At 46.0% G+C, this 14,953-nt stretch overlaps 1 protein-coding gene across 2 annotated transcripts in view; it reads left to right on the top strand.

Annotated features, from left to right (window-relative positions):
* The window catches only part of PLXNA4 (plexin A4), a 1,110,463-nt gene that overhangs the window by 63,805 nt on the left and 1,031,705 nt on the right, over positions 1–14,953 (top strand). The window lies entirely within an intron of this gene.

The raw sequence follows: 14,953 nt of genomic DNA, 5'->3' as shown, positions 1-14,953 counted from the left end.
AAGACAGTTGTAACTTCATCATTTGGGTTTCAAGTGACATAGCCGGTTTGATCTCGTCCAGTGTACCCCCAAAAAGGGTTTCTACAGGTCAATGATGCCCAACCCCACATATCTGAATAAAAGCTCTAAGGGGGGACAGGCTTTTACCATACCTTAATTTACCATGGGAGTCCCCAAACTCCAGTATCTCAGTCCCAGTGACGCTGCTTTTGAGTCACCTTGCAAACCGCGTTATTCCATTGGCATTGGACTGCCAAGCTGCAGCTCAGTATTCCTGGGACACATGTTAAAGGGGCTGGCAAATGAAATCCTATGTGGTAGGCAGAGCGCTTCATCAAGGATGAAACCTGAAATCCATAACCTCCTGTTGCTTCTCCTGGCTGCCCCCTCCCCATAAGGTGGTAACTCCTCCCCCATGTCCTCCATTCTCCTAAAGTAGTAGGCCTATCTTAAACAAAATTCCTAGTTAGTGGTGCAAGTAGGAGTGATCCTCAGTCACTTCTACAGTCACTGGTACTTTCTTCCAAAATGGCACTAAAGACCTCTAGTGGTTGTCTCATGGTACTGCTGCTAGGTGGTCATCCTTCTATATAAGGGCATATAAAGGCCACTATATAGTATTTACATACTAATGAGCTGCTTTTATGCATTTACCTGTCCCAGCCTCAATATACAAAACATGCAGGGTCATTCACTTGGGTTACAGAAGCCCAAAGGAGCAGTACCGGTTAGGAAGAGAAGTACTTCTGTGCTCGAAAGAAGAATGAGACTTGGGGATGATTGTTTTACTGATGATCTTAAGATGGTCAAACAAGTAGAAAGGGTGATGACCAAAGCTAGGGTGCTTGGGTGCATAGAGAGAGGAATGGACAGCAGGAAAAAGGAGGAGATGGTGAGACCGCATTCACAGTAGAGTAGTGTGTGGAGTTCTGGAGACTGAACCTTCAAAAAAGATATAAACAGGATATAGTCAGTCCAGAGGAAGGCTACCAAAATGGTCAGTGGTCTTCATCATGAAGCCTATAGAGATAGGGTTACCATATTTTTGACCCTGCCCTGTTCCTTCTCAAGCCCCGCCTCATTCAGCCCCAACCCCGCCCCGCAAAGCCTCCTCTCTTCTTCCGGACCAGCTCCAGCCACATCTGGAGGGCCTGGAGCATGTGCGGATGTGTGCAGTGTCATCCGCGCATGCTCAGATGCTCTCCAGAGCTCGTCGGGGCTCTCCAAAACCCGGTCAAATGCTGGGGTTTGGAAAGTCCGTCCCCTCTAAAAAGAGGACATGTCCGGGTTTCCCCAGATGTCTGGTAACCGCACTCTCAAAAACATATAAACAGGATAATTTGGAAGAAAGACGAAAAAGAGAGAGAGAGAGGAGATATGTTTGAGATATTTAAATATCTCTGTGACATAAAAGCACAGGAGGCCGGGAATCATGCAACTGAAAGAAAGCTTTGGAATGAGAGGACATAGTTCTTTCGTAAAAGTCTATGGGGTTCATAATAAAAACAAAACAAAACATCTAAAAAGTGTCCTAAGTGGCTACTTGGACAATCAAAAAACCTGATCGTCCAAGTACCCATAACCAAAGCTGGTTTTTAGACGTATCTAAAACCAACTTAGGCCTTTCCCCTACCTCTAAACGCACAGAGAGAAAAGAGGTGTGTTTAGAGGAGGGGAAAGGGCGGGCAGTGGGCGGGAGGTGGGCCGACCTACACCTAGCCGTACAACAGGTATAACCAAACCAATTTAGTCGGCACTTAGACCTTTTTCACTTAGACGAAATAAAACCAGGTCTAAGTGCTGAAAAACGGGCCGCTGAGCTGATGGCCGCTGGTGCCATCAGTTCAGCGGCCCGGCAACCTAACCATCGCGGCAGGAGAGACGCCTCATCTCCCCTACCGCGATGCCATCACTCTTCTACCCGAACTGCTGCGACCCGCGGCAGTTCGGGTAGAGGAGTGATGGCATCGCGGTAGGGGAGATGAGGCATCTCTCCCGCCGCGATGCAGCACTCCCCCCCCCACACACACACACACAACATCGGGGCAAGAGGGAGCCCAAGCCCTCTTGCCCCAGGCACCCGTGGCACCCCCGACACTATCGGGGCAAGAGGGAGCTCAAGCCCTCTTGCCCCACCGACTCCCCGACTCGTTCGGGCCAGGAGAGAGCCCAAGCTCTCCTGACCCCGGCGACCCCCCCCCCCCCTCGTTCGGGCCAGGAGGGAGCCCAAGCCCTCCTGGACCAGGTGACCCCCCTACCCCCACCCCCCACTACATTACGGGCAGGAGGGATCGCAGGCCCTCCTGCCCTCGACGAACCCCCTCCCCCCCCTCAACGTCCGCCCCCCCGAACCCCCGATCGGCCAACCCGCGACCCCCCGGTGTCAGTGAAGCGCGTCTAAGTCCCTAAACATGGACGTTTGTTTTGGTTATGGACACTTTCCCTGCTTCTGGGTTGAACGTTTAGGGACTTAGGCCAAAAGGGGACTTAGACGTTTTTTTTTATTTTGCCCCTCCACGCATATAAATTATCTCCCCCCATCTCTCAATTTCTCTGGAACCCTTTGACTCTGCATTGAAATGAATTTCTTTTTTCTTTTGTTAAGCTGGTGAAATCCACTGAACGGGCCGGTCTGTCTTTCTCCCATCCTTTTGGCTAAGTTTGTGTCACCAAAACAGTTCCCATTTCTTGTGTGATTTGCATTCCGTCTGTGTGCCTGGCCTCAGCTGCCTCCCTTCCCAGTTCCCCTTCCTTTTCACCCAGAGGCTCTGACGAATTAGAGAGTTGAAGGTGTCACCTGTCTGGCTCGGTCGGGTGACGGATGTTCCTAGCACCGGGTTGTGGAGAGAAGTTTTGATCTGCCGTGACTCCTTGGGATGAACGCTCGCCCTTGCGCAATGCCCTTCACTGACGCCATCAGAGCTAAAGAGAAGACGAGGTTATCACTTTCTGTGGTTTTTCCTTTGGGGGTATTGGGGAGTATGGGCGCGTATCTGCCATAACGCTTCATTTTGCTGTGAAGGTGACTATCGCTGATATGAGTTCTTTTTTTTTAAATTTCTTTATTCATTTTCAAACTTACAAGTGCTGATATGAGTTCTAAGTGAAAATGATGGAGGACAAACTCCAGCCAGATCAGGGATCTCAAAGTCCCTCCTTGAGGGCCGCAATCCAGTCGGGTTTTCAGGATTTCCCCAATGAATATGCATTGAAAGCAGTGCATGCACATAGATCGCATGCATATTCATTGTGGAAATCCTGAAAACCCGACTGGATTCTGGCTCTTGAGGACCGGAGTTGCCTACCCTTGTGCTAGACCAGGGATTTCAAAGTCCCTCCTTGAGGGCCGCAATCCAGTCGGGTTTTCAGGATTTCCCCAATGAATATGCATTGAAAGCAGCGCATGCACATAGATCTCATGCATATTCATTGGGGAGATCCTGAAAACCCGACTGGATTGCGGCCCTCAAGGAGGGACTTTGAGAACCCTGAGCCAGATCCTTTGCCTTGCATAAAGATAATAATAAAAAGTTTATGTACCGCAGGACCGTAAAGTTCTATTCGGTTTACAATAGTTAAAAATAATACAAATTGAATAAAACTTACAAAGTTAAAAGCTAATAACTAAAAACCTTAAAGGTCATCTTCTCGCACATCAAGCAGCATTATGGGGTAAAGACCTGGAACAATTACTCGTGCCTACTACCTATGGAGAATTCAGGAAACGCCTGAAAACACATCTATTCCTGAAATACTTAGGAAACCAACCTATTCAATCTTAGTCCTTAACAACCGAGCGCAAGAACCACCTGTCGCTAAATCTGTACTTTGTTTATTCATTCAATCTGTAACATTTCTAATCATTGTAAACCGCATAGAACTTCACGGTCATGCGGTATATAAACTGTTATTATTATTATTATTGCATAAGATTTTGCAAATCAGCTACCTAAATGCTTCAAGAACAAATAAGTTTTTAGGAGTCTCCTAAATTCCCTATAAATATTAGTAATCAAAAGCAATTTTTCCAAATTTTATCCCATAATGCTGCCTGATACGAAAAAAGATGTTAACATAAGAACATAAGCAATGCCTCTGCTGGGTCAGACCTGAGGTCCATCGTGCCCAGCAGTACGCTCACGTAGCGGCCCAACAGGTCCAGGACCTGTGCAGTAATCCTCTATTTATACCCCTCTATCCCCTTTTCTAGTAGGAAAATGTCCAATCCTTTCTTGAACCCCCAGTACCGTACTCTGCCCTATTACGTCCTCTGGAAGCGCATTCCAGGTGTCTACCACACGTTGAGTAAAGAAGAACTTCCTAGCATTCGTTTTGAATCTGTCCCCTTTCAATTTCTCCGAATGCCCTCTTGTTCTTTTATTTTTTGAAAGTTTGAAGAATCTGTCCCTCTCTACTCTCTCTATGCCCTTCATGATCTTGTAAGTCTCTATCATATCCCCTCTAAGTCTCCTCTTCTCCAGGGAAAAGAGTCCCAGTTTCTCCAATCTTTCTCTCTCCCTTTCTCTCTCTCTTTCTTTCTATTTCTCTCTGTCTCCCTTTCTCTCTCTCTTTCTGTCCCTCTCTACTCTCTCTATGCCCTTCAAGATCTTGTAAGTCTCTATCATATCCCCTCTAAGTCTCCTCTTCTCCAGGGAAAAGAGTCCCAGTTTCTCCAATCTTAATCTATCTATCTCTCTCTCTTTCTGTCTCTCTCCCTTTCTCTCTCTCTCTCTTTCTTTCTATCTCTCTCTCTATTTCTCTCTGTCTCCCTTTCTCTCTCTCTTTCTGTCCCTCTCTACTCTCTCTATGCCCTTCAAGATCTTGTAAGTCTCTATCATATCCCCTCTAAGTCTCCTCTTCTCCAGGGAAAAGAATCCCAGTTTCTCCAATCTTAATCTATCTATCTCTCTCTCTTTCTGTCTCTCTCCCTTTCTCTCTCTCTTTCTTTCTATCTCTCTCTCTCTCTCTCTATTTCTCTCTGTCTCCCTTTCTCTCTCTCTTTCTGTCCCTCTCTACTCTCTCTATGCCCTTCAAGATCTTGTAAGTCTCTATCATATCCCCTCTAAGTCTCCTCTTCTCCAGGGAAAAGAGTCCCAGTTTCTCCAATCTTAATCTATCTATCTCTCTCTCTTTCTGTCTCTCTCCCTTTCTCTCTCTCTTTCTCTCTGTCTCCCTTTCTCTCTCTCTTTCTGTCCCTCTCTACTCTCTCTATGCCCTTCAAGATCTTGTAAGTCTCTATCATATCCCCTCTAAGTCTCCTCTTCTCCAGGGAAAAGAATCCCAGTTTCTCCAATCTTAATCTATCTATCTCTCTCTCTTTCTGTCTCTCTCCCTTTCTCTCTCTCTTTCTTTCTATCTCTCTCTCTATATATTTCTCTCTGTCTCCCTTTCTCTCTCTCTTTCTGTCCCTCTCTACTCTCTCTATGCCCTTCAAGATCTTGTAAGTCTCTATCATATCCCCTCTAAGTCTCCTCTTCTCCAGGGAAAAGAGACCCAGTTTCTCCAATCTCTCAGCATATGAAAGGTTTTCCATCCCTTTTTTTCAGACGTGTCGCCCTCCTCTGAACCCTCTCGAGTATCGCTATATCCTTCTTAAGGTACGGCGACCAATATTGGACGCAGTACTCCAGATGCGGGCGCACCATCGCCCGATACAACGGCAGGATAACTTCTTTCGTTCTGGTAGCAATACCCTTCTTGATTATACCTAGCATTCTATTCGCTCTCTTAGCGGCCGCTGCGCACTGTGCCGTTGGCTTCACCCTCTAACTGGAGGAGAGACAAAATTTGAGTGGGAGCTTCTCTTGCGTCTATTGGTTGACAAAGAAAAAAGGTCAGTTATGTATTTAGGAGCTAACCCAAATAAAACCTTAAAACAAACACAGCCAAACTTGAATTTCACACGCGCCTCCATCGGCAGCCAATGCAGAAGTCGATAAGAAGGTGTTGCATGATCGAATTTCTTCAGCCCCCAAATCAACCTGACTGCCGCGTTTCAGAGAAATTGCTAAATGGGCAACATTACAGTAATCTAGTTGACTTACTATAAGGGATTGTACCAAAATTCTAAATGATGAAACATCAAAATATGCTCTAATGCAGTGTTTTTCAACCTTTTTTGGGCAAAGGCACACTTGTTTCATGAAAAAAATCACGAGGCACACCACCATTAGAAAATGTTAAAAAATTTAACTCTGTGCCTATATTGACTATATATAAAGTAATTCTCTTGAATAGGAATCAAATAAACACAAAGAAAGTATTTTATAATTACTTTATTATGAAATATTAAGTAAACAGAATAGTGAAAAATTATAAAATACTTTATTCAGTGCGAAACCTGGGCCTGTTTGGCTGAACACAAAGCTGATATTCTGGCTGGAATCGAAGAAAGACACACACGTAGCTCTTCGTCAACAGCTCTCAGTCTCTCTCTGTATTTGGTTTTTATAGCATACAAAAATAGACAAATATACCCTCCATCCTTTTTATTAAACCACAATAGCAGTTTTTAGCGCAGGGAGCTGCGCTGAATGTCCCGCACTGCTCTTGACGCTCATAGGCTCCCTGCGCTAAAAACCACTATTGCGGTTTAGTAAAAGGTGACCATATTGTAAAATATAGACAGCAGATATAAATTCAGAACTGTGCATAGTAAGTGAAGGGAAGTTTTCATCTCTGGGAATTTACCCAGTTAACTATTAAGTTATTTGGGCAAATTCCTTTGAAAACTGTGGTAATACTGCCTCCACTTTGCTAAATTTAAAATAAAATCATTTTTCCTACCTTGTCTGGTGATTTCTGGTTGCACTTTCTTCTTCTGACTGTGCATCCAATCTTTCTTCCCTTCTATCAGCCTGTATGCTTTCTCTCCTCCACACCTCATTCCCTCCCCCAACTTTTTCTTCCTCTCTCCATGACCTTTCTTTCTTTTTTTCTGTTTCTCTTCTTTCCTTCTGTTTCCCTGCCTGCCCCCTTTCTTTCTTTCTCCCTGCCGTTCCCCAAGCCACTGCCACTGCCGCTGCCATCGGGGAACAGGACCCACCAATGGATAACAGGCCCCAAAGCCGACGCCGACGCATGCTCTCCCTGATGTCAATTCTGCAATCGGAGAGGAAGTTCCGCCCAGCCAGGCAGCGATTGGCTGGCCCGAACTTCCTCTCCGACTGCAGAATTGACGTCGGGGAGAAGAAGACTTATCGGCTCGATAGATTAGATCGCCAAGACAAAGTGAGTCCTGGGTGATCGACTCACTTTGCCTTGGCGAGCTACTGGCGCCCCTGCCTCGGGCCCCCTGTCAGCAGGACTGGTAGTACTGCCCTGATGGCGGCCCTGCGGCACACCAGGCAACATCTCGCGGCACACTAGTGTGCCGCGGAACAGCGGTTGAAAAACACTGCTCTAATGGACCGAAGCTTCCACACAGTAAAAAAACTGGTTCTTCATAGTTAAACCCTGGTCCAATATTACTCCTAAAACCTTCATAGTGGATTGAATAGGATAACTAAGTTTTTTGATACAGAAGGATTGTAAGCAGAAATTGCCAATGGGCTGCTGTGGTAAAACCTTCAGACTCTGTTAGCTTTTTATTTAATTGGATTTGAGCTCACGAGTTTTCCTTGGTAGCTTAAGGTGTCGTACATTCAGGTACAATAGGAAGAGCTTAAGGGGATAGTTCTAAAAAAAAGCCATTAAAATTGAGTTATATTCATATGATTTCTTTAGCCCGTCCTCCCAAAGAAGCTCCGAACGGGTTACAAGTCAGGCCCTCAAGCATTTTCCCCATCTCTCCCAGTGGGCTCACAGTCTGTCTAATGTACCTGGGGCAATGGGGGGGATTAAGTGACTTGCCCAGGGTCACAAGGAGCAGCGTGGGTTTGAACCCACAACCTCAGGGTGCTGAGGCTGTAGCTTTAACCACTTCACCACTCTAGAAATCAAAATGTAGTAAAAGTGAGCCAAGTATAGGACAATCAAGCCATTATGACATCACTGTTGGGGTTGGCTCTTATTGGTGGAATGAGGCATTATGATGTCACAATAGCAGCTCTGGTTACCAGAGGCTGAAACCTTTCACATTATTTATTCATTTAATTTTCTGTACTGTTCTCCCCAGGGAGCTCAGAATAGTTTACATGAATTTATTCAGGTTCTCAAGCATTTTTCCCTGTATGTCCTGGCAGGCTCACAATCTATCTAATGTACCTGGGACAATGGGGGTATTAAGTGACTTGTCCAAGGTCACAGGGAGCAACCCCGCTCCCCTCCAAACTAGCCCTGACAAAGAGGTTAAGTGACCTGTGTTCAAGGTCGCCCTGAAAGTGACGGCATGAGTAACCGCGTCCAGCCTCCTTAGTCTCCTTAGAGCCAAGGAGGAGGGCTGGGAGAGGGGGGGTGGTATGGGGGAGGCTGAGGAGGGGTCCCCCCCCCATTGTCTGGGGTGGGGTCCCCCCCCATTGTCCGGGGTGGGGTCCCCCCCCATTATCCGGGGTGGGGTCCCCCCCATTGTCCGGGGTGGGGTCCCCCCCCATTGTCCGGGGTGGGGTCCCCCCCATTGTCCCCCCCCATTGTCCCCCTTGTCCCCCTCAGACTTTTGACCTGCCCTCACCTAGCTGTAAGCTAACCAATTCCAGTTGGGAGATGTGGGGCCAGTTTTTGGATTTCTCACCATCTTATACTTTTGGCATTATTTGATACCCGCTCAGCTGATCAGTGGGGCTAGTACTACTGTACTGGGAGCACTATATGGTGCTGGGACTCCTGGAGCCATTGCCCTATTAACCCCGCTCCCCTCCAAACTAGCCCTGACAAAGAGGTTAAGTGACCTGTGTTCAAGGTCGCCCTGAAAGTGACGGCATGAGTAACCGCGTCCAGCCTCCTTAGTCTCGCTGCTCTCTTCAATTTGTTGGCAACACCTATTCATCTGAAAAGAATCACTTATATTGAGCATCATTTTATTCATCACAAAAGGGCCCTTTGACCGTGGTGCATGCATTGTGCGCTCACGCAAGCCTAGAGCAGCAAAGAGGGCCAAACATGGAAGGCACTAAAGCCTTCCGCCCTAGTTTTTCCATCTGCACGCACTAACCACACACATTTTTTTTGTGATTTTTGGAGGGCAAGGGTGTTGGGCATGAGCTAATCAGCCGCATTTAACTAATTTATTGGGCTCATAATGGGGGAGCCCTTTATTTTAGGGTTACCAGACATCCGGATATATCCGGACATGTTCTCCTTTCCAGGACATGTTCGGGGGTCCGGACCACTTTCCAAAACCCGGCACTTTGTCGGGAGGCGGCATCTACGCATGCGGGGATGGAATGTGGTGATGTCATGTGCACGCGCGCATCCGACAAAACAGGCAGTGGGGCGGGACTGTGGGCGGAGCTGGCGCGTAATGGGGCAGGGATGGGTGGAACTGGGTGGGCCTGGGGGGCAGGTCTAGAGGTCCGAATTTTACTAACGTAAAATCTGGTAACCCTACTTAATGTCATCTAATTAGGAGGTGGTAAGTGTTTCCGCAGTAACTTTTTTTTTTAAAGCATTGCACACTAAAACTAACATTAGCACAAGACCATTAATTATACAAATCAGAAATAGACAGCACGCGGGAAAATCCCGTATAAGGGTGCACGAAGTCCTATTCTTAGCAAAAATCTCTAGTGGCAGAGAATTCTGTGTGGCATTTGGACAATTCTCCATTTATAGCAGGGGTAGGGAACTCCGGTCCTCGAGAGCCGTATTCAGGTCGGGTTTCAGGATTTCCCTAATGAATATGCATGAGATCTATTTGCATGCACTGCTTTCAATGCATATTCATTGGGGAAATCCTGAAAACCCGACTGGATTGCGGCCCTCGAGGAGGGACTTTGAGATCCCTGGTTTAGGCTTTAGACCAGGGGTAGGGAACTCCAGTCCTCGAGAGCCATATTCCAGTCGGGTTTTCAGGATTTCCCCAATGAATATGCATGAGATCTGTTTGCATGCACTGCTTTCAATGCATATTCATTGGGGAAATCCTGAAATCCCGACTGGATTGCGGCCCTCGAGGAGGGACTTTGAGATCCCTGGTTTAGGCTTTAGACCAGGGGTAGGAAACTCCAGTCCTCGAGAGCCGTATTCCAGTCGGGTTTTCAGGATTTCCCCAATGAATATGCATGAGATCTGTTTGCATGCACTGCTTTCAATGCATATTCATTGGGAAAATCCTGAAAATCCGACTGGATTGCGGCCCTCGAGGAGGGACTTTGAGATCCCTGGTTTAGGCTTTAGACCAGGGTTAGGGAACTCCAGTCCTCGAGAGCCGTATGCCAGTCGGGTTTTCAGGATTTCCCCAATGAATATGCATGAGATCTATTTGCATGCACTGCTTTCAATCCATATCCATTGGGGAAATCCTGAAAACCCGACTGGAATACGGCTCTCGAGGACCGGAGTTCCCTACCCCTGATTTATAGGATCACCTGGACACTGAAGGTCATGATCTCATGGGTCTTTTATTTATTTATTTTTTGCTATCTCTTATAATAAAACGCTAAGCGCGCATGCGTACTCTCACCGCCGTGTTGCCTGATCTGTAGTTCCGTGGCTGGCAGAGTTCACATTCTGCTCAAGGCCCAGCAGAAGAGGAGGCAGATCTTCGGGCACTGGCACCAAGCACAGGACATGCCGGTGCTGGTGCCCAGATGACGGTAAGAAGTGGCGGGGGGAGGGGGGTGCCCAATCACGGCGGGAGGGTGCCCAATCGCGTCAGGGGGGTGCCGGATCATGGGGGGGGGGGGTTCCGAGGCACCGATTATGCAAATGTTTTACTCGTCTTGCAAAACACTCGCAAACCGGTGCACTCGTAAACCGAGGTACCACTGTATATCTACTAGCACCTGTTAATGTAACGGGCTTAACAACTAGTTTATTTATAATATTTTATTGAAGGAAACAAGTAAATATACAAAAATATAATACAATTAGATATGCATTACGATTAAATTCACAATTATGATATTTCCGTACATATTTCTATCATTCCTCCAAAATATATTCCATATGACCTATTTCAACCACCCCACGAACCCCTATTCCCTTCCCCCATCCCCCATTTTCCCTTTTAAAAAATTCTTTATTTTGATTATTCATTCCAATAATACCAAAATATTCATGAATATCCACAGAACACTGAAACATAAATCTGGAAATTAAACAATTATGATCTACTCCAGATTATAATGGTCGCCAGCTTTTGAATGGAGAATCAAATCTTTCTATTCCAATCTACCCTCATTGACAGGCATAATTATGGATTACTTTCTATATCATGCAACATCCTCCTAATTGAAAAATAGCAAATTAGAAATGAAACTTTCAGCAAAAGTATTTCCTTAATAAAATCTTCTAGCTGAACTGGATCCAAAAAATACGTATTTGGGGACTAGTAAGTCCTTTAATGATGTCTGGAGTCCATTGACTACTTTTCTTGCATTACAGGAAGGGTCATATTTCTTCCCTTTTCATTAGATTTCTTTACACATCCAGGGAGGGTGAGTGGGTGGGGGGAGGGAAATGTACTTTGAGGAGTTAAATTATTTAATTATAATATTGAAATCACGTCATATGTTTTATTGTATTAATAATTAAGATGAGGATGGGAGTAAATGACTGTTTAATGTAACAATTGTGCGTTCTATGCAGTATTTTATGATTTGAAAATCAATAAAGATTTAAACAAAAAAATACGTATTTGTCACTTCCATACGAGATAAGGCATTTACACGGGAATTTTAAAAAGAAAGTAGCTCCAACTGCCAAAACCTTGGGCTTTAGCTGTAGCAATTGTTTCTTTTTAAACTGAGTATGTCTAGAGCAGTGGTTCTTAACCTGGGTTTGACCGAACCCCAGGGGTTCGGTGAGTCAGTCTCACGGGTTCGGCGGAGGTCAAAACACACCTCCGACTCATAGAGCGCTTCAGTCACGTTCAATCATCTATCAGTTATTCAGTGATTTTGATCAAGACTGATCGTGTACTCGGTTTCTTGATCTATCAATCAACAGCAGAAGTCACACTGATTTGCAGTAAATTTCATTATTATGTTGTTGTTATTATTCGAAATATAGGAGAACTTTTTTGTTTTCAAAATTGATATTATTTTTTCCCTCACTGTATACCTATGTTTTGAATTTGTAAAAATCATATTTTATTTTTCCAATAAAGAAGGGTTCGGTGAACACGCATATGAAACTGGTGGGGTTCAGTACCTCTAACAAGGTTAAGAACCACTGGTCTAGAGACATCGGGAAAAATTGTTATCCGTTGGCCTTGCTTTTTCAAAAAAATTTAGTTTCAAAATAGGTGGGTCTTTTATTAAACATTTCCAGCCAGGCGATCTGCACAATGCCACCCCCTTTGTCCATCATCCCGCTGGTAGAAGAATCAGCTCACTTTGTCCAACTTTTCAACCGCTGGGCTTTTCTGTTCTTTCCTGCCCGGTAGGGAGAAGGAAACGCCAGCAGCGGTGGAAATGCATGTTGAGAGGAGTTAGAAGGCTCAGATATTGTTCTGCATCAGGAGGGTGGCTATAATTTACTTACAGGCTGAGGTTTGAAATGGGAAGCTGCCACTTCTCCCGGTCACTAGCTGCATTCTCTAATGATGCCCCTGTCCTGAAAAGAGAGGCGGAGGTGAAAACCAGAAACCACTTTCTTGCACAGGGGCAATTTCTCCTTCTTTAAGTGGGCAGGAATCTGCTTTTGACAGTTAAATTACTATAGTCAGTCTTTTTCATGTGGGGTTTTTTTCCTCCCCCCCCTTTCCAAGATACAGTTTTAGCTTAAGAAAAAAGCTGCAAGAATCTACAAGGCAATAAGAGAAGGGAATACATGAAAACACACTGAGCAAGGAAATAAATTTGGAAGATGGGAGAGTGAGACGGGGAGAATCAGCAGAGGAAAGAGAGGTAGGGGGGGGAGGGCTGGGGGAGAGAAGAGACAACAGAAGATGAAGGCAGAGAGCCAGAGGAAAGAGAAAAAAAGGGAGACTATGAAACACTGTACCTTGATTTCTCACAGGAATCAGCAGTCTGGTATAGCAGTCCCACAGGTTGCTGACTACTATGACAGATGAATAACGCTGCTTGTGAGACAGCTCAAAAAAGCGTGGGATGAACACAGAGGATCTGGAATCAGAAAATTATAGTAAATATTGAAGAACTAAGGCCAATACTGGGCAGACTTGCATGGTCTGGGTCTGTATATAGCCGTTTGGTGGAGGATGGGCTGGAGAGGGCTTCAATGGCTGGGGGGGTTTAGAAGATGGACTGGAGTGAGCTTTGAGTTGAAACCTAAGAACAGTACTGGGCAGAGCTTTGGATTCTTGCCCAGAAATAGCTAAGAAGAAGAAGTAAAAAAAAAACAAATTTTTATATTGAATCAGATTGGGCAGACTGGATGGACCATTCGAGTCTTTATCTGCCATCATCTACTATGTTACTATGTATGTTACAAGCTGCATTTATTCCAGTGGGCCAGAAGCATCAGCCTCAGAACTGTAGCCTGATGCTCCTGGGGCATAGCATAAAGGGGCCAGGGCTGTTCCACCCTGTTCAAGCCCCCTCTTCCCCCTCAATGGCCCCCATCATCTACTATGGCCTACCAGAGATCGTCAGGCAGGAACAAACCTCAGTTGCTCTTACCTTGCTGAGGCTGTCTCCAAAATAGTGTCCCTAGTGGTAGTCTCATGCTATTACCGCTACAGGTCATGTTTCTGTTTTACATCTCATCACTATGTAACCCGTGGTCTCCTACATATCACCACATTTAGAATAAGACCAGCTGCGTTAGAGCTGTTTAAGTTGCATTAAGGGGCAAATAACGTGTTTTCATTCTTTTCAAAATGGATTAGAACAGTGAGCAAAGGCGTAACCCCTCCCCCTCCATGTCAAGCCTATAAAAGAAAAAGTGGCAGCCTGTGGGTACATTCTAGCCCAACAGGATATTTCAAGGCAATTTTCACAGATCATGCTAACCCAGTGGCATAGCGAGCGTGAGAGGCGACCGGGCATTGGCGTACCCCCCCCACCACCACACGTCCTTTCCCTTCCCCCGTACCTCTTAACTTTCCCTGTGCGAGCAGCATCACCAACTTGCTGTCCGCATCGGCGTCATCTCTCCCTCTGATGTCACTTCCTAGTTATGATGTCACTTCCTAGAAGTGATGTCAGAGGGAGAGCCGACGCTGGTGCGAGCAGCAGGTTGGGGGGGGGGGTTTGCTGTTCGCGCCAGGAACATTAAAGAGCTACAGGGAAAGGGAAGGAGTGTGAGCGCGTGGCAGAAGGGGAAGAGGCGCCACTGCCCCAGGCCTCTCGCCCTCGCTATGCAGATGCTGGATTCCTGTTCTACTAAAGAGAGAGAGAGTCTGCAAGAACAGGCCTGCCCAGCAATAAGGCATGACAAAGCAGTGGCCCAGGGAAGCAGATTCTTGAGGGGCAGGAATCTGGTTTTGACAGTTAAATTACTATAGCCAGTCTTTTTCATGTGGGGTTTTTATCTGCATTTTTAATGGATTTTTGTGTGATGATCATGATTGTTGAATTTAATTGTCAAAATGTTAGGTGAGGGGCTGCGGGCTAGAGGCCTGAAAGTGAATTGAGAGGGGGTGGGGGGGGGGGGGAAAGCAAGGCAAGGCTGAAGGTTTGCACCAGCTCTGTGCAGTTTGCAGAGCTTACAGAAATGGGGCGGGAACAGCGACAAAACTCACAGGGACGGGACAGGGAAATTGAGTTCCTGCGAGGACGGGGAAAATGTGTCCCCGTCTCTACACTGCGCCACTCTAGAAATCAAAATGTAGTAAAAGTGAGCCAATCAAGCCATTGTGACATCACTGATGAGGTTGGCTCTTAGCCATTGGAGGAATGAGGCATTATGACATCACAATCTCAGCTCTGGTTTTCTGTATTGTTCCTCC

Source organism: Geotrypetes seraphini, chromosome 9 (assembly GCF_902459505.1).
Source record: "Geotrypetes seraphini chromosome 9, aGeoSer1.1, whole genome shotgun sequence".
In the NCBI taxonomy this organism is placed as follows: domain Eukaryota; kingdom Metazoa; phylum Chordata; class Amphibia; order Gymnophiona; family Dermophiidae; genus Geotrypetes; species Geotrypetes seraphini.
This window is presented reverse-complemented; position numbering and strand designations above follow the sequence as displayed.